Source organism: Canis lupus, chromosome 3 (genome assembly GCF_011100685.1).
Source record: "Canis lupus familiaris isolate Mischka breed German Shepherd chromosome 3, alternate assembly UU_Cfam_GSD_1.0, whole genome shotgun sequence".
Taxonomy (NCBI): domain Eukaryota; kingdom Metazoa; phylum Chordata; class Mammalia; order Carnivora; family Canidae; genus Canis; species Canis lupus.
In genome coordinates, this window is record NC_049224.1 from 44,022,949 (window position 1) to 44,038,411 (window position 15,463).

Below are 15,463 nucleotides of genomic sequence, written 5' to 3' on the forward strand. Positions count from 1 at the left end.
TCTCTGAAGTCTGAGAAGTGAGAACATTGAAGTGTGTGCCTTCAGAACTGGCAGCAGGGGGCAGGGAAGGGCAAGGGGAAGTGGGGTTAGACTACAGTTCAGAAAAAACAGTTTCTTCCTCATCTCTGAGATTTGGTTTCTTTTCAAAAAAGATTTTATTTATTTATTTATTTATTTATTTATTTATTTATTTATTATTTATTTATTTATTTATTCATAAGAGACACACAGAGAGAGGCAGAGACATAGGCAGAGGGACAAGCAGGCTCTCTGTGGGAAGCCCGATTCGGGACTCGATCCCAAGACCCTGGGATCACACTCTGAGCTGAAGGCACATGCTCAACCACTGAACCATCTAGGTGTCCCTGAGATTCAATTTCTTTTGGAGTCCCATGAAAACCTAGGAGAAATCGTAGCTCTTGTCTCAGGTGGCTCCATGGCCAAAGGTGTCAAATAACTTCAGGTAAGGAAAAAGTTTTGTAAACTGAGTCTGAAATTATTGATATATAATTTTGTTATAAGAATGAATTTTCCATATTCAAGATATGCTTAAATATGCTGCAAAAGAGAAATAATCCCCTCAATAATAGTCCATGAACATAATTACATAGCTGGATTTATGCAAGATTGCATGGATTATGGTGCTACATGTAAATAAACATTTAAATGCACAAGATGAACTCTTACTTATAGGAGATCAGCAATGAAGTGAATCCTGTTGTGAGATTGTTTGAAAATAATTGGGAGAATACATAATGATGTGGGGAAATACTCAAAATATATTGTTACATGGGAAAAACAAGTTATGAAACAGTACCATAGAATGAACCCAAATCTGCCAAAATGTCAGTTGTACAACACACACACATATACACACACACGCAATAATATAGTTACTGACATTTGTTAACTGCAGATTCACAATAGGATATCCACACTAGTGGTGGTTCTCCCTGTGTGGTGAGATTTTCTATCCTGGACATGTATTATTATAATTAGAAAACATAATGTGGCATTTATAGTTTATAGATTCACTAGCTAGCTATCTTCAAAAAGAAGTGGATTAAAAATAGTTTCCCATCTCACTTCTTGGAAGATTTTTCTGGATACCTGAAGTTCATATATTCAAATATTCCTTCAATCCTATCTTCCTTCCACATAGGACTAGAAATAGAAAAACAAAATGACCCACATAGACATTAAAATCCCCCCAAACACACATTATCATTTATTGAGTTGTCTAAAAAATATATGAGAAATGGCATAAAACTTACTGCAGAGTTTCCTAACTGCCACATCAAATAAATAAATGAGATGTGTCAGAAAACTCATGTCAAGAAACATACCAATTCAGGGGCGCCTGGGTGGCTCAGCGGTTGAGCACCTGCCCCTGGCTCAGGGCGTGATCCACGGTCTCAGGATCAAGTCCCACATCGGGCTCCCTGCCCGGAGCCTGCTTCTTCCTCTGCCTACGTCTCTGCCTTTCTCTCTCTGTGTGTCTTTCATGAATAAAAAAATAAAATCTTAAAAAAAGAAATGTACCAATTCGAAGAAACATGAACTATACCTTGCCCTGACTATCATGGAGTGGGTGGGGGAAGGGATTAAGACAGTGTGAAAATGTGAATAAAATCTTTCAGTGAGTGTAGGACATAGGGAGGGAAGAGGATAATTCTGGAACATTATCTATTTGAATTGATCTCATGACAATTCAACAATTTTCCTGACAATTCACTGAATACATAGTTCTCTTTGTTAATCATCCACAATAAAAATTTATCTCTGTTTTTCTAACAAAAAGAGAATCTCTGTGTAGTGATTAAGCATTTGTCTTTAGATCAGACTCCCTGGGTTTGAATCCCACCACCATCATTTACTCATTAGGGGATACTGGGTAAACTTATCCAATGTCTCTAATTTTTATGCCCTCCTCTATGAAATAGCAATAGTAATAGAATCTATCACAAGTGGTGGAGAGGATGAAATCTGTGATGGTTAATTTTATATGTCTACTTGACTGGCCATGGGGTGTCCAGATTAAACATTATTTTAGGGTATGTCTTAGAGAGTGTTTTCAGATGAGATTAGCATTTGAATCGGTGGACTCCGTAAAGTAGATTGCCCTCCCCAGTGTGGGTGGGCATCATCAAATCCAATGAGGGCTTGAATAGAACAAAAGGTAGAAGGAGGGATTTGCCCTTTTTGCTTCCTGCTGCATGCTTGAGCTGGGACATCTCTTCTCATCTTCTCTGACCCTTTGGACTTGTACTGAATTACACCACCAGCTGGGTCTTCAGTTTGTAGTCAGTAAATTGTGGGACTTCTCAGTGTCCATAATCACATGAGCCAATTCCTCATAATAAATCTCTTTTTATCTCCTACCGGTTCTGTTTCTTTAAAGAAGCTTGTCTAATACAAATGATAAAGTGCTCAGAACATAACAAGCACTGTATAAATGCTATCATCTTCGTCATCACCATCACCATCATCACCAAGCAGAGCTATGGAGAAACACCGAAGTAATATGAATATGTAAATTTGACTGCAAATGAATGACATTTTAGTGAAATCCATTTGTTTTTTGAACCATGGGTTCACCTAGCCTGCCAAAGCAGCCCAAGATGAACAGAAGTTTCCGTCTTTCAATTGCTCTTGGGAATACACGTAACTTGAACTCAATCCCAATCTCTCAGGTATTTTGATCCTGATTCCTATCTAAGATTGACCCTACACCAATTTAAGGATAGTTAACCTTGAACATGGTGGGGGTTAGGCACATCAACCCCCTGCACAGTTGAAAATTCGTTTATAACTTTGGACTCCCCAGAGACTTAACTGTTAGTAACCTATTGTTGACCAGAAGTCTTACAGATAACATGAACAGCTGATTAACACATATTTTGTATGTTATATGTGTTTTTATGCTGTATTCTTAAAATAAAGCAAGCTAGAGAAAATTATATTAAGAAAATCATAAAAGAAAATACATTACAATATTGTACTGTATTTATTGAAAAAACGTGCATACAGGAGAACCCAGGGAGTTCAACCCGTGTTGTTCAAGGGTCAATGTTATTTTAAAAAACTATGTCAAAATACCTTACATTTCCTCCCATTGTGTGTCACCTCCTTGCTGGCTCCTTTCTCAAGTGCCAGATAACCACACTAGCTACCCTCCTCTCCCAAAATGCACAAACATTTGCTTGCACATACATGCACGTGCACGCACATGAATGCACACCACACACGCACTGTCTGATTCTCTGGACAGGTTCAAATATCTTGAGAATTCATCAAGGACAGTTTTGGGTCACTACAATTCAGAAGTTGAGAAGGGAAATATAGACTTTAATTTCTTCCCAAGGGGAGATTGACCCTTATGCCCCAAACTCTGCTCCCATTCAATGAAATTCAAAATAGTTACATGGCAGAAGGATTTCTCTAAGAATCCACATGCTTGTGTGTGTGTGTGTGTGTGTGTGTGTGTGTGTTCATAGAAGAGATAGTGAGCCATAACTCCCCCATAACTTTGCAAAGGTATATTCTAGGATGCTCATCGCCATGGTCAACCTGCATTCCCACCTTGTATTTCCTACCAATGAATGAAAGAATCAACATTTGTCATAAATGATATCACATTTGTTCTTCTCTAATTTCCTCTCCATTAATTCAATGTTCAGTTACATTTTTAAAGCCTTTTTTTAATGTTCAGAACAGAGCACTTGTCACCATTTTAGAGATGGTAAAAACCGAGGCTCGATGGCAAGCTTTCTTTACTCACTGTAGCCCCTATAATTGTACAGCCACCGGAACTGTCTCCAGCATGCTGTTGTGGGAACCAACCCAGTCTGGGAGTCCACACACTTGGATCCTGGCCACTGATTTGACATAAACTATCCATGAGAACTTGGGACCTCATTTTATCTTTCTGGGTTTTAGCTTCCTACCCTGTAAAAGTTGTGGCGAAGGTAGAACCATAGCATCACCCAGGTTTAACACTTTAAATGTATATGATTTTACTCTGGGAAATTCCACATTTTTTTTTTACTTGTTCTCTGATTTAGCATTTGACCTCAATCTTAGTTTCCATAAATGCTCATTTATATTAATATATTAACATTCTTTTCTATTAATTAATTTAATTCATTATTTGAAATAACATGACTAGGAGAAACATTTCATTTAGGCTAAAAATATCGTGTTAATAAAAAATTAACATAGTCCAACATGCCACTGTCCAAAAATGCCCACACAATTACGTGGACATATTTTTTTTTAGAGGAGAATGTATTAAGGGGAATCTATGTTAAAAATTACTGGGTATTCAGCCACGTTTAAAAGATAGAGCCTGTTTTGGGGTTTTTTTGTTTTGTTTTGTTTTTTTTCTGGGTGATCCCACACGGGAGGCCTGCAAATGCCATATTTCAAATCATAGGAAATTACAGTTTAGCCAGCGCTCTCTCCCCATGGGCTCAAATAAAATTTCCTGAAGACTCTAGATTGACCACAGGTGGGAAAGGAACTGTAAATGTTCTGAAAAGGTGATCTCTCCGTTATATTAGGATGGTATCCATGATCCTTTCCTCCTCCCCAGACCTCTATGCAATGTTTCAGAACTGAGACTCTGGCCATGAAATCTGCATGGTCTGTCCAGGAGCCATGAATCCCGTCTGCTTGAGAACTAAGCAGAGTGCTCACCCTTACACTTCCAAACCAGCTTCCTTCTGCAGCTTCACCAGTCTGTTTTGAATTCCCCCTTTCTATAGTGAATAAAGGATAGAGGGAAGGAACATATTTCTAGTGGAATAAAATAAAGTCCCTCTTTTTCCTAATATTTCAATTTTTAAACTTTTTTATATTTGCCCATTGCCCTTCTTATATTTCAACTATTTTGATCACTTATTTTTCTCTTTCTCCTGAGCCAAATGATCTGTTACAGGACTTTTTAAAATTTATTTATTTTTAATTTTTCATATCTGAAATTTCTTTTTAAGTATGGTATACCAAAGAAAATAATCTCCCTATTCAAACTCAAGATAAGACTTCATATTCCACATAAAATAAAGCAACCATTTTTATTTCTGTCAAATATAATTTAGGCTCAATCAGCACTCAGAATCTATGTTGCCAATTAAACAACGGTATGCTTTAAAATGCGAAAAAAAAATCGCAGGGACAGATAGACACAACATAGAAAGAATCTGGGAAATAAAAGAAACATAATTGATGCACCCTTCAGTCTCCAGCATTGATTTCTATTTATTATTACAAACTCTTCAAAACACAAAGATTGGATGTCAACATGTTATCCTGGAAGCATACAATTGAAGAAAGAATTACCTGCATGACTTACTTCATAAAATTTGTTTACCAGAATTGGAGTTCCTCGTTCATTTCAAAGGACTTTGAAGTAAGAGGGATAAAGATGATTTAAGCTCTTTTTTTTCCCTTAACATTTTACTTTTGAGATTTACCAGACTTCAGTTACATAGATGCCTACTTGACAACCAGGAATCTCAGTAATACGAGTGAAGTGGTAAAATGGAGTTTGCCTAAACTTCCCTGTAGGCAGAGTGGAGCTCTGTACAGGGCCACTTTTATCAAGCACAGCTAGCTGACTTTGAAAATTCCTCCTGAGGAACAATGATCAGCGGACCCTTCTTACATTCATCTAATTTCCAAGCCTTGATGTGACATATGAAATAAGAAGAAAGTGACAACAAAAATCAATGTGTCTAAATAGTCTTGCTTGGAAACATACCTGTCACTGGCTTAACTCAGAAATTGGGTGGGATATTAGATCTGATATCTTTGTGTTTTTTGTTTTTGTTTTGTTTTGTTTTGTTTTTTACTTCAGAATTTCTTTTGGTGCCTGCAGAGAGAAAAAGGCAGAAAATCTCTCCTCAGCTTCCACAGAAGGGAATGTGTCTTATTAAAAAGAATTCAAAATTGCAGACACATAAAATAAGCGGTGCCTGTCCATTTTGCATTGGGTTTTTATTCTCTTTTATATCAACGTGCTTCTGATTAAAATGAGCCTGGCCATAGCCTAGTGGGATCGCATGGGCTTTTAAAAATATTAACTAAAATAAATCTCTAGGAAGTAAACTTACATATTTGAAGTTATAAAAGTATAACACACCGGAGACTGTGTCTGCGTAACTCCGATAATTTTACCACTGGAATTTAGAAATAGGGTGAAACTAACATTAGACTGAATTTTGAACACAATTATCTCCCAGTAGATTCCCTCTAGAAATATGGTATAAAATCACATGTTTCTGTAAGCCGGCTATCAATTATTCCTCTATTTTACATAAGATTTCTCTTGTCATTAAGTCTCTAAATAGAAAGACATTATGTAATGTGATATTTACTAGTCCTCAGAAAAGAAAACACCTTGCTTCAGTCTAAAGAAACAATTCAGGTTTACTGAGTATATTATGAAGTTTAAAAACTACTTAAATCCTTATCTGGCTAAAAGATATCCTTTTGATAAAACAGTCACCACATCGAGAAAAATTAGCAATCTGAAATTAAACTTACCATGATATTTTATGTCTTTTTTAAAAAAATATACAACTTGCCAAAAAATTACAAAGATGATTGTCTACTTTTAAACAAAGCAGCGAGAGCCATTCAACCTCCTATTCACACATAAATGCATTTTCTTTTCAAAGGATATTTACCCTTTAAGGAGACATTTTTAACCTTGTGACACCATAAAATTCCATGCATGCAAAGTTATTTGTTTTTATTTTTCTGACATTCATTCCTGATCAGATATTTTCCATAGGCTTTCTTGTGTTATTCAACTTAAAGGCACAGTTTTAATAGTTCATTTTAATACCTTGATGAATAGGAGACAATTTGTTTAAAAAATATTAGTGTTGGCATTCTGCAATGAATTACAGAAGCTGAGCAGACATGCTCTTTTGTGCCTTTTTGAATTTCCTTTCAAAACATGTTGAACTACCCAGTATTTGTTCAAATCTACCAAGTTTTAACATTAGCTAAGCATTAAATGAACTTTCAGATCCTAGAAGGGTGTTTGCTTACAACGTGCCGATATGGGGAGGAAGAGTTCAGGTCAAGAGCGGAGAATTTCAGCCCTCTTGATTATAGGCGCTGGCAAGTGAGACCCAAAAGCCTGCTGTCTGGGAGGCACGGGGCACAGCCAGTGCTTCTAACAGTCTCCAACCAGCTGATTTTAAAAGACCAAAGACTAGGCTCTTTCTCAAGTGGCAATAGTTGCGGATTTCCTATCTAACAGTGGCATAAGCCCAATAAAGGGGCACTATCCTGACGACTTACCATGCAATGTTCCTGTTATACCAGACCTAGAGGAGGAAAACAAAATTGACTGTTGAAGATTTTTCTCCTCCAAAACTAATAACATAAATGGCTGACTTATAAGATAAAATGTTCCCTTGAAAGAGAAAAATAAACAACTGTACTAATACTCCATCTTCCGAAGTACTTTGTGAACTCGTTTTTTAAATTCGCAAATACGTTCAAAATGTACAAAAACAAAACTCTGGAAGAACAAGAAGGATAGGGGAGGTTGATATGAGATTCACACGATTTGTTTTCGCGTACGTTGTAAACAGCTAGAGCAGCTACCATCCAAGACCAAAGATAAAAAAGAAAAGGTGGGTATTGGGGGGGTTAGATGCGCACCTTCAAACAAGGACATATCAGGGGCCCCCGAACCTTGAAAGAATACATTTCAACCATCAACAATCAAACAACAATTAATATTTGTGAAATATTGTCTTGAAAACAATTTTGTTCATTGTTTATTTTGCAAAGCTGACAGAATAACATTCTAAATCATGCTCTAAGTGGTACTTTAAGACACACTGGGACGGGGCACTGTTTTTGACACATTGAGGTCAATTGTGTGAAGAACCAAGGCAACAAGCCCATCAAACAGCAGTAAATGGAGCTCTTTGTCTTTAAGTTGGGAAGAAGGCGGATGTATTTGATCCTGACAGCCAGCAGCCCTGCAGATTTCTGAGCATAAGACAGATGGCAGTGCAACCAAGCTAGAATCCAGACCTTCCCTCTTTCCCTCTGGGTCTAACTCCTATTATCCACTTGTAAATTAACCTGTCAATTTATCAATCAACACCATCTTGATTCTCCCCTGTTCCGAAGCCCAGCCTTGCCGTGAATTTGCCTCGTAAATAACTGGGAGCCCCGTGTTTGTTAGTATTGTGAATGAGTTTATTATCACTTTGATGGCTGCTATGAATCACAAATGCTGCTGAGAGGCTGATAAGAAAAAGTACATGCACACATTAACAGGGTTGAAACTATTTTGGAGATAAAAGATGGACTAACTGTGATAGCAAATCATTTAAATTGAAAAAAAAAATGACTAAAAATTATATTTGTGTGTGTATGTGTGTGCGCACGCGCATGTGTGTGTTGGACACCCCCACTCCCTAGCTTAAAGTCAAAGTGAAAGAGAGAAATGAATCGACTTTCATTTGGACTGTTCAAAAAAAAGTATCTGCAAGACGACATTGGGGGACAGGGTGACTCTCAGGTCTTTGGGGACAACTGTTTTATTTTGTGGTCTAGGTGCAAAGTTCAGAAAATACCAGGCTCTATTCTAAATGACTAGTCCGCCAGTTTTTTTTTGTTGTTGTTGTTGTTGTTTTTTTTTTTTTTTTTTTTTTTTTAATAGATGCTGCTTGGGAACTTTATAAAGAAGACAAAAATCTAAAGTATGTGGGTAGGTGTTTATTTATATGCATATTAAATTTTCTCTGAGTCCTATATAAAACTACCTAGAAGTAAATGGGGCAGTTTGGAAAATTTAACACATTAATAAACAATTAATATCTAAGTGCTAATTATTTTGCTTTCCCTTGTTGCTCTTGAAATAGTTTATTATTTGATACTTAAAATTACATTTAAGTCATTTTATGTTAGAAATTCTTCAACAAAAGCTACACATATTAAAATCTACATTCAATTACCAAATCCTATGTTGCCTACAATTTCTAATAGTTTTTCTAAACATGATTATTCTGTGTTGTAAAATATCCTATGAATATAAATCAATGTTTTTATAGAATACACTGTATCATAATTTGACAAGTAAGACCTATATTATTAGGCTAATTCAGCTTATACTTGGAAGGACTATACCAAATAGCTAAAATATAAGTTTAATCACATATATAACTCTTCTTTACAGAAATTTTCAGAGTTTGTAGCAAGTAAGTATAAAAGTAAGACTAAACTTTTTAGGTTCATACACATACATGCTTTCTTTAAAAATTGTATTTCATATCTTATTAAATGTATTTTTCATTTTAAAAACCCCATTAGAATATTTCTTGCAATATTTCCAATTTGGTGCATGGGTTTTGTTGGAAGTTTCTATACATGAATCTTAAATACAAGCAACAATGACATTATTTTTTAAAAAACATAGAAACTCACATGTGATATAATTACTGTTTTCATCATGCAATACTTCTATCATTTGTAGGTGATTTTAAAACAGGAAGATTTCTTGGTAATTTTATTGAGGCAGAACACCGTGAAAAACATTGCGAGGCATGACATATGGTTCAAGTTCTCAAACTTGTAAGTCAGAAACAAACTATTAGTTGTCACATGGGAAATACTTTGTCCCAATTAAGGCACTGCATAAAAACAGAATATTCCCTGAACATTATTATACCCAATATGTCATCGGTAGAAATGTGATAAAAAATGAAACTATTTGTTCGAATGCAATTTAGAGAACCCGATAGGTTGTCCATTTTATTCAGCTTATAATTAAGATAGTGTTTAAATCTGAAATGAATTCTATATATGCATGTTCAATAGGCTATAGCACAACAATAAGAATGGAATCACATCTCATTTTATCGTAAATTGTGTAATAAGCGATAAGGTAAAAAACTAGGGCTAAAATCCTTCCAGCAAAAAATGAAACAGAGCGACCTCAATTGCCCTAATTCATTCTGCTTTTTTCCTTTTTTTTTTTTTAAGTCTCTTCATTTTCCCTCTGTTCACATTATTAGCTTACACATGAGTGCATTATTAGAAAATAACAAAGCGAAGCAGGGAGACTTCGAAGGAACGGGAGATAGTTTCCTTCGACAGCTGAAAGGTATTCTCATTTCATTTGTTAGGAGTTGCAAAAATAGTTTTATAGCCAGGGAGGGACAATGACCTCTCTCTTTCAACAAGCTTGGTGGTTGGTCTTTTGATGGAAAAAACTCTGGGATACAACATCTGGTAATTTGTGTTACTGAGCTTAGCTGAGGTCTTAACGATGTAAGCAGATTATTCTTGAAGAAGAACAAAAAAATTCCGGAAGACCCAATGGACTATTTAAAGTTATTAGGCATTGCATTCTAGCACTTCAGAGCTCTTTTCTGATTCATTTTCCCTTTAAAGCTATGCCTTTGGATCAATTTTTTTTTTTTTTTAGGTCCACCTCCTTGCAATTCCAGTTGACTTTTTTGGTGGTCCACAGCTGCTTTGTCATTCACACTGGCCTCCTTTTTTTCCATCACAACAGAAATGATTACTTTGCTGATTAAATTTTCTCCTTCAGAACTTTAGGAAGCTCTCCTCCACCCTCGGGAGTCGTTTGCAGACCAGAAGGGTCGAGCAACCCCAAATAGCAAGAGCCAAGCTTCGGCAATTTTAAAGAAAGGGGGAAAATTGTGAACAGGAGCAATGCATGAAGAAAATGGCCCACCCCATCCAGGATCCCAGGCTAAAAAAAAAAAAAAAAAAAAAAAAAAAAGTAAGTAAGAGATGGTACTAATTCATCCACTGTGGGAGCTTATTCCCACAGGCATCATATTGAAATCACATCCAAAGTTTGTGTTTCTACTTTGATAACAGTGGTGTGGGGTCCATGTAATACTGTATTTGTGTTACTTCATGGAGGAAAAAAATACAAATGAGATTAATTGTATAAGGCTTGGAAAGATTGTGGGCACTCCTTAGAGAAAGAAGTACGGTATATCAAAGTAAGACAGTAGAGAAACTTTCATGTGAAAATCTTGTCTGACTTAACTCTGGCTATAAAAATATTACTACGACTTGAACCTTTTTCTCACAGCATTACCAAATCAAGGTATAGAACACAAAAGACTGACTCACAGGCTGTTACCCACCTAGAAAGCCAGGGGATCTGGGACCAATTGAGCTACCACCCAGACAGGGAGCTCATGTGTGCACACAGGCTTGCTCGATTAGCACGTGGCTTTGCAGTTATGAACCGAAAAAAAGCAATAACATTACACAACCAATTTCAATCTCCCCTATGTACACAATCCTTTTGGATGGCAGGACCTTGTCTTCGATCACTGGTGCTTTGAGTCAAAGGGCTTCATGCAGTAGCTTAAAAAAAAAAAAAGGAAAGAAAATATTCAATTTCAAAATATCACAAATATTCAGATTAAGGGTTCATATTGGAAAAGAATACCAAACAATTTTTAACCTTAGAATATTCCCTTAAGAAAAACTAGTAAACATTATTTTTGTTAGCATGTAGCAAACTGATGTACAGTGATCCATAGCCTATTTAATACCAGGTATACTTTCCCACTTTATCATATTTTTCCACATGTTGTCTGTACTTTATAGAATTGAGGGTAGGACAGATCTATGACACATTGAACAGGATTCCAGCTCAGATTACTTTTGAATAATGTAAGAGGGTAGATACATTTACATTTTATATTACATTACCTTTAGTTTTGCTTTGCTATATTCTAATTTTATCATATATGAACTGTTCCCAATTAAGGATCCCATTAGGTAAGAAAGCAATCATCTTCTTTCCAACATGCTTTTAGAGGTTTTCTGTTTTAATAAGATGGACATTGAGATAAATATTTTTCAAATTGAGCTAAAAGCTACACTGGTCATTTCAATTTTTGCCCAACATTGGATTTGAATGACACTGTTGGTGGTAACAGAAAGGGTTGGCAACATTATATACTCAATTTACCTCTATATTCAAAAGATTTTTAAAAGATTTTATTTATTTGTTCATGAGAGACACAGAGAGAAAGGCAGAGACACAGGCAGAGAGAGAAGCAGTCTCCATTCAGGGAGCCCGATGTGGGACCTGATCCCGGGACTCCAGGATCATGCCCTGGGCTGAAGGCAGGCACTCAACCGCTGAGCCACCCAGAGTTTTTTTTTTTTTTTTTTTTTTAAGATTTTATTTATTTACTAATGAGAGAGAGAGAGAGAGAGAGAGAGAGGCGGAGACACAGGCAGAGGGAGAAGCAGACTCCATGCAGGGAGCCCAATGTGGCACTCGACCCCAGGACTCCGGGATCACGCCCTAGGCGGTAGGCAGAGGCTCAACCACTGACCCAGCCAAGCGTCCCACTAGATTTTTTAAATTAATAGTAATTGATTTACCTCTATATTCAATAGATTTTTTTAAATTAATGGTAATTTACACTGTGGTGAGCACGTACACCTGAAACTAATGTAACATTGTATGCTAACTATACTTAAAAATTGTTTAATTAGTAGTAATTTACTGAAGTTTACCATTTTCTCATTTCGTTACTAAGATATATAATGCTTCCGATTAGCCACATCAGATGTACCTTGAGCATTTAGTACTTGTCTTTCCATCAGATCTTCCAGTTTCAAATTCGAAGCTGCATTTGTGAAGTTCCACTGCAGGAGGAAAAAAAAGTATCCATTTGTGGTTATAAGGGCAACTGTATAATCAGGGTATTGGCAGATAAGCAATTGCAAAGAGCCCATTAAAACAGAGAAACTGATGAGATCACACACAAAAAAATAGTTTCTCCTTCAGACTAATCTAGCGAAGTCCTTCACACAAAGTTATGTTCACTTACCAAACCAAAATGTTCTCTACATTTGGACTGGTTTTTTGGTTTTTGATATTAAAATTTGAAGCCTCACTCCATCTTAATAGCTGATACATTTCTGAATCAGCACATCTCTGCTTGGATTATTGATGCAGACAATGGAACATTCTGGAACTGGTTTGTGATCAGGTGAATTGTGCTACATGAACATAGATTCCATCATGAGACTTCAGATTTTTTTTTCCTTGAATCACTCATAGTTTCAACTACTTTCTGTATATGTCAGTTCCTTCCAGTAGGCCAGGGAGGATGGGGAAAGACCTCACTAGCACAAGAACACATTACCTTTGATTGATTTCTCTCCTCAGCTCTGTCAATATCCAGTCATCCATTTTTCACATCCCATTTCCATTCTACCTCCCTACTTCAATCCTTAGAACACTACCCTTAAACTGTACTCTCTTCCCCATGACCCTACATCTCTCACAAAGTACCCCTTTGATTCTTTTATTGCCTGCTGAGAGTCTTCAGCTGATCACTAAACACCATCTGAATCCTGGGACAGATGTTTAAGGCCATTTACAATCTGAGTACTACCTATCATTTCAGGTTTCCTTTCCAATGTTTCTGGTAAGAAAATCATGTAGTGAAAAAAACCACCAGACTTAGATTCAGGATATTCAAATTTGAATCTAGGCTTATGATATAGCCACTGTGTTTCACTGGGTGAGTTACTTAAACTCTCTGAATTTCAGTTTTCACATACCAAAAGCTGACAAGAGTGCTTTATGGGCCATATGTGAACCCAGATGTGCCTTTTGCTCCAGACAATGAATTTAAATATTTTGCATTATCCATGTGGCTCTGTGGTCATCTGTAAGTGTACCCACATAGCATCTGCACAAGAGGGCAAATGATACCCATATCACACCATATTGCTGGCAGGTTAAATGAGGTAACATATGTGAAAGACCCATGCTGGTGCTTGTTAAGGAAACATTCTCAAAAAAGCTTAACTTAAATTTAATGGGGCAAACCGAGTGGCCAGTCAGTTAAGTGTCTGCCTTTGGCTCAGGTCATGATTTCAGGGTCCTGGGCTGGAGACCCAAGTCAGACTCCCTGCTCAGGAAGGAGTCTACTCATCCCTCTCCTTCTGCTCCTCCCCCTCTCAAATAAATAAAATAAAATAAAAACTTACTTAAATCTGAGACTGAATTACTTTACTAAACCCACCCTCTGAGTCCAGTTTCATAGACAAATCCAAAAAAGTCCTGTCACTGTCTATCTCTGGATTTTTGCTCCTACATTTTCTAAGACTATCCTCCTTCCTTCTCTGCTCAGACAAATCCTACTCATCCTTCAGAACCAGGCCAAAATATACTCACTCCATATAAATCATTCCCCAAGTTCCTGAAGAGTCAACCTCCAGCATTGGTCCAAATGGCAGCAATAACCCTCTTGGGCTTGGAATTCTCAGGCCCAGCAGCACTCTTGAGATCTGAGAAACCAACATTCTCACATTCCAGGTGAGAAAGCCAAAGGCCAGAAAATTAATAAGACTAACCCAAGCCCAGAAACCTGGTTCTCTGATCTCTTCTATCAGAGACTTTTTTTTCTGCTTCTCAGTTTATTATATGCAGGTTTGTTTTCTTTTTTTTTTTCTTTTTAAGTTTCATTGTTTTATGTATGTGTCTTATCTTTATTCATTTGCAAGACACTGAAACTTAGGGATGGCTTCATATACCTAATGGATTTGTGTCTCTCATAGACACTAGCCCAGTGCTTTGCAATGTTCAATAAATATTTTGAATAAATAGAGAAAGAAAGGCAACTTTTCATGATTAAGTTCCCATGAGCAGGTGTCCAAGGGCTCAAGGTATAATGACTTCATCCTGTTCTTGCAAAGTTTTCAATGTTTCCAATGCACAAAAATTAAGCATTTGTTGTTCTCCACTATGACCGGGCAATATCTATGTGCTTTAAATGGATCATTTTATTCAAACCTCAGAGCTCTTTGAGGGACTTCCCTTTATTGTCAATTCCATTTTAAAATTAGAAAAAACAAATCTGAGGATGTTTAAGTAAAGAGAGCGTCTTAAGCCACCCAGCTAGAGACGATCATCAAGGCCCAAACAAGATCATCCCAACCCACAGCTCTGCTGCTTAACCAGCAGGGTGAGCCAGTCTCTGAAGCCACCATTGTTGCCCTGCTAGATTCATAATGTCCCACATCACACTTGTGCCTGCTGTTATTACCCAGGATAGGAATGTATATTAAACAGCATAAATCATCTTGTCCTATGAAACTTCTCAAGTCAAAATTTCAAATCAGCATTGGAAACCAGCTTGGTATTGACTTGGCCACCTTAGCCGTTTTGACCTGCCCACCACTACTTATCCACAACCCAGCTATCTTGAGGTCACACAACACATATTTTTTTCTATACCAACTCCAAAACCTGCTTTTACAGCTCTCTTCAGCTAACTTAGCACAACTAGCTGAGTTGAGCTAATCCTTTGCTCACCCTTCTTACTGTGGATTCCTCATTTTGTTTTTGTTTCCTTCATTCATTTAACCAGTTAGCCTCAATAAGTCTACCAAATGCTATGCACTGATG

The 15,463-nt window shown here is 36.9% G+C and overlaps 1 long non-coding RNA gene across 38 annotated transcripts in view; it reads right to left on the reverse strand.

The window, feature by feature from the left end:
- The window catches only part of LOC102154570, an 87,866-nt gene extending 74,852 nt beyond the window's left edge, over positions 1–13,014 (reverse strand). For 35 of the 38 annotated variants that reach the window (XR_005356982.1, XR_005356961.1, XR_005356991.1 and 32 more), the window contains exons 1-3: positions 12,873–13,014; positions 12,615–12,687; positions 11,292–11,385 (exon numbers count right to left, since the gene is read on the reverse strand). This is a non-coding gene — a long non-coding RNA (uncharacterized LOC102154570). Of the gene's footprint in view, positions 1–1,180; positions 2,502–10,445; positions 10,754–11,291; positions 11,386–12,614; positions 12,688–12,872 lie in introns of those variants that run through there. The other 3 variants (XR_005356993.1, XR_005356992.1, XR_005356994.1) reach the window with 3 other exon arrangements.
- Between the last annotated feature and the right edge of the window lie 2,449 nt (positions 13,015–15,463).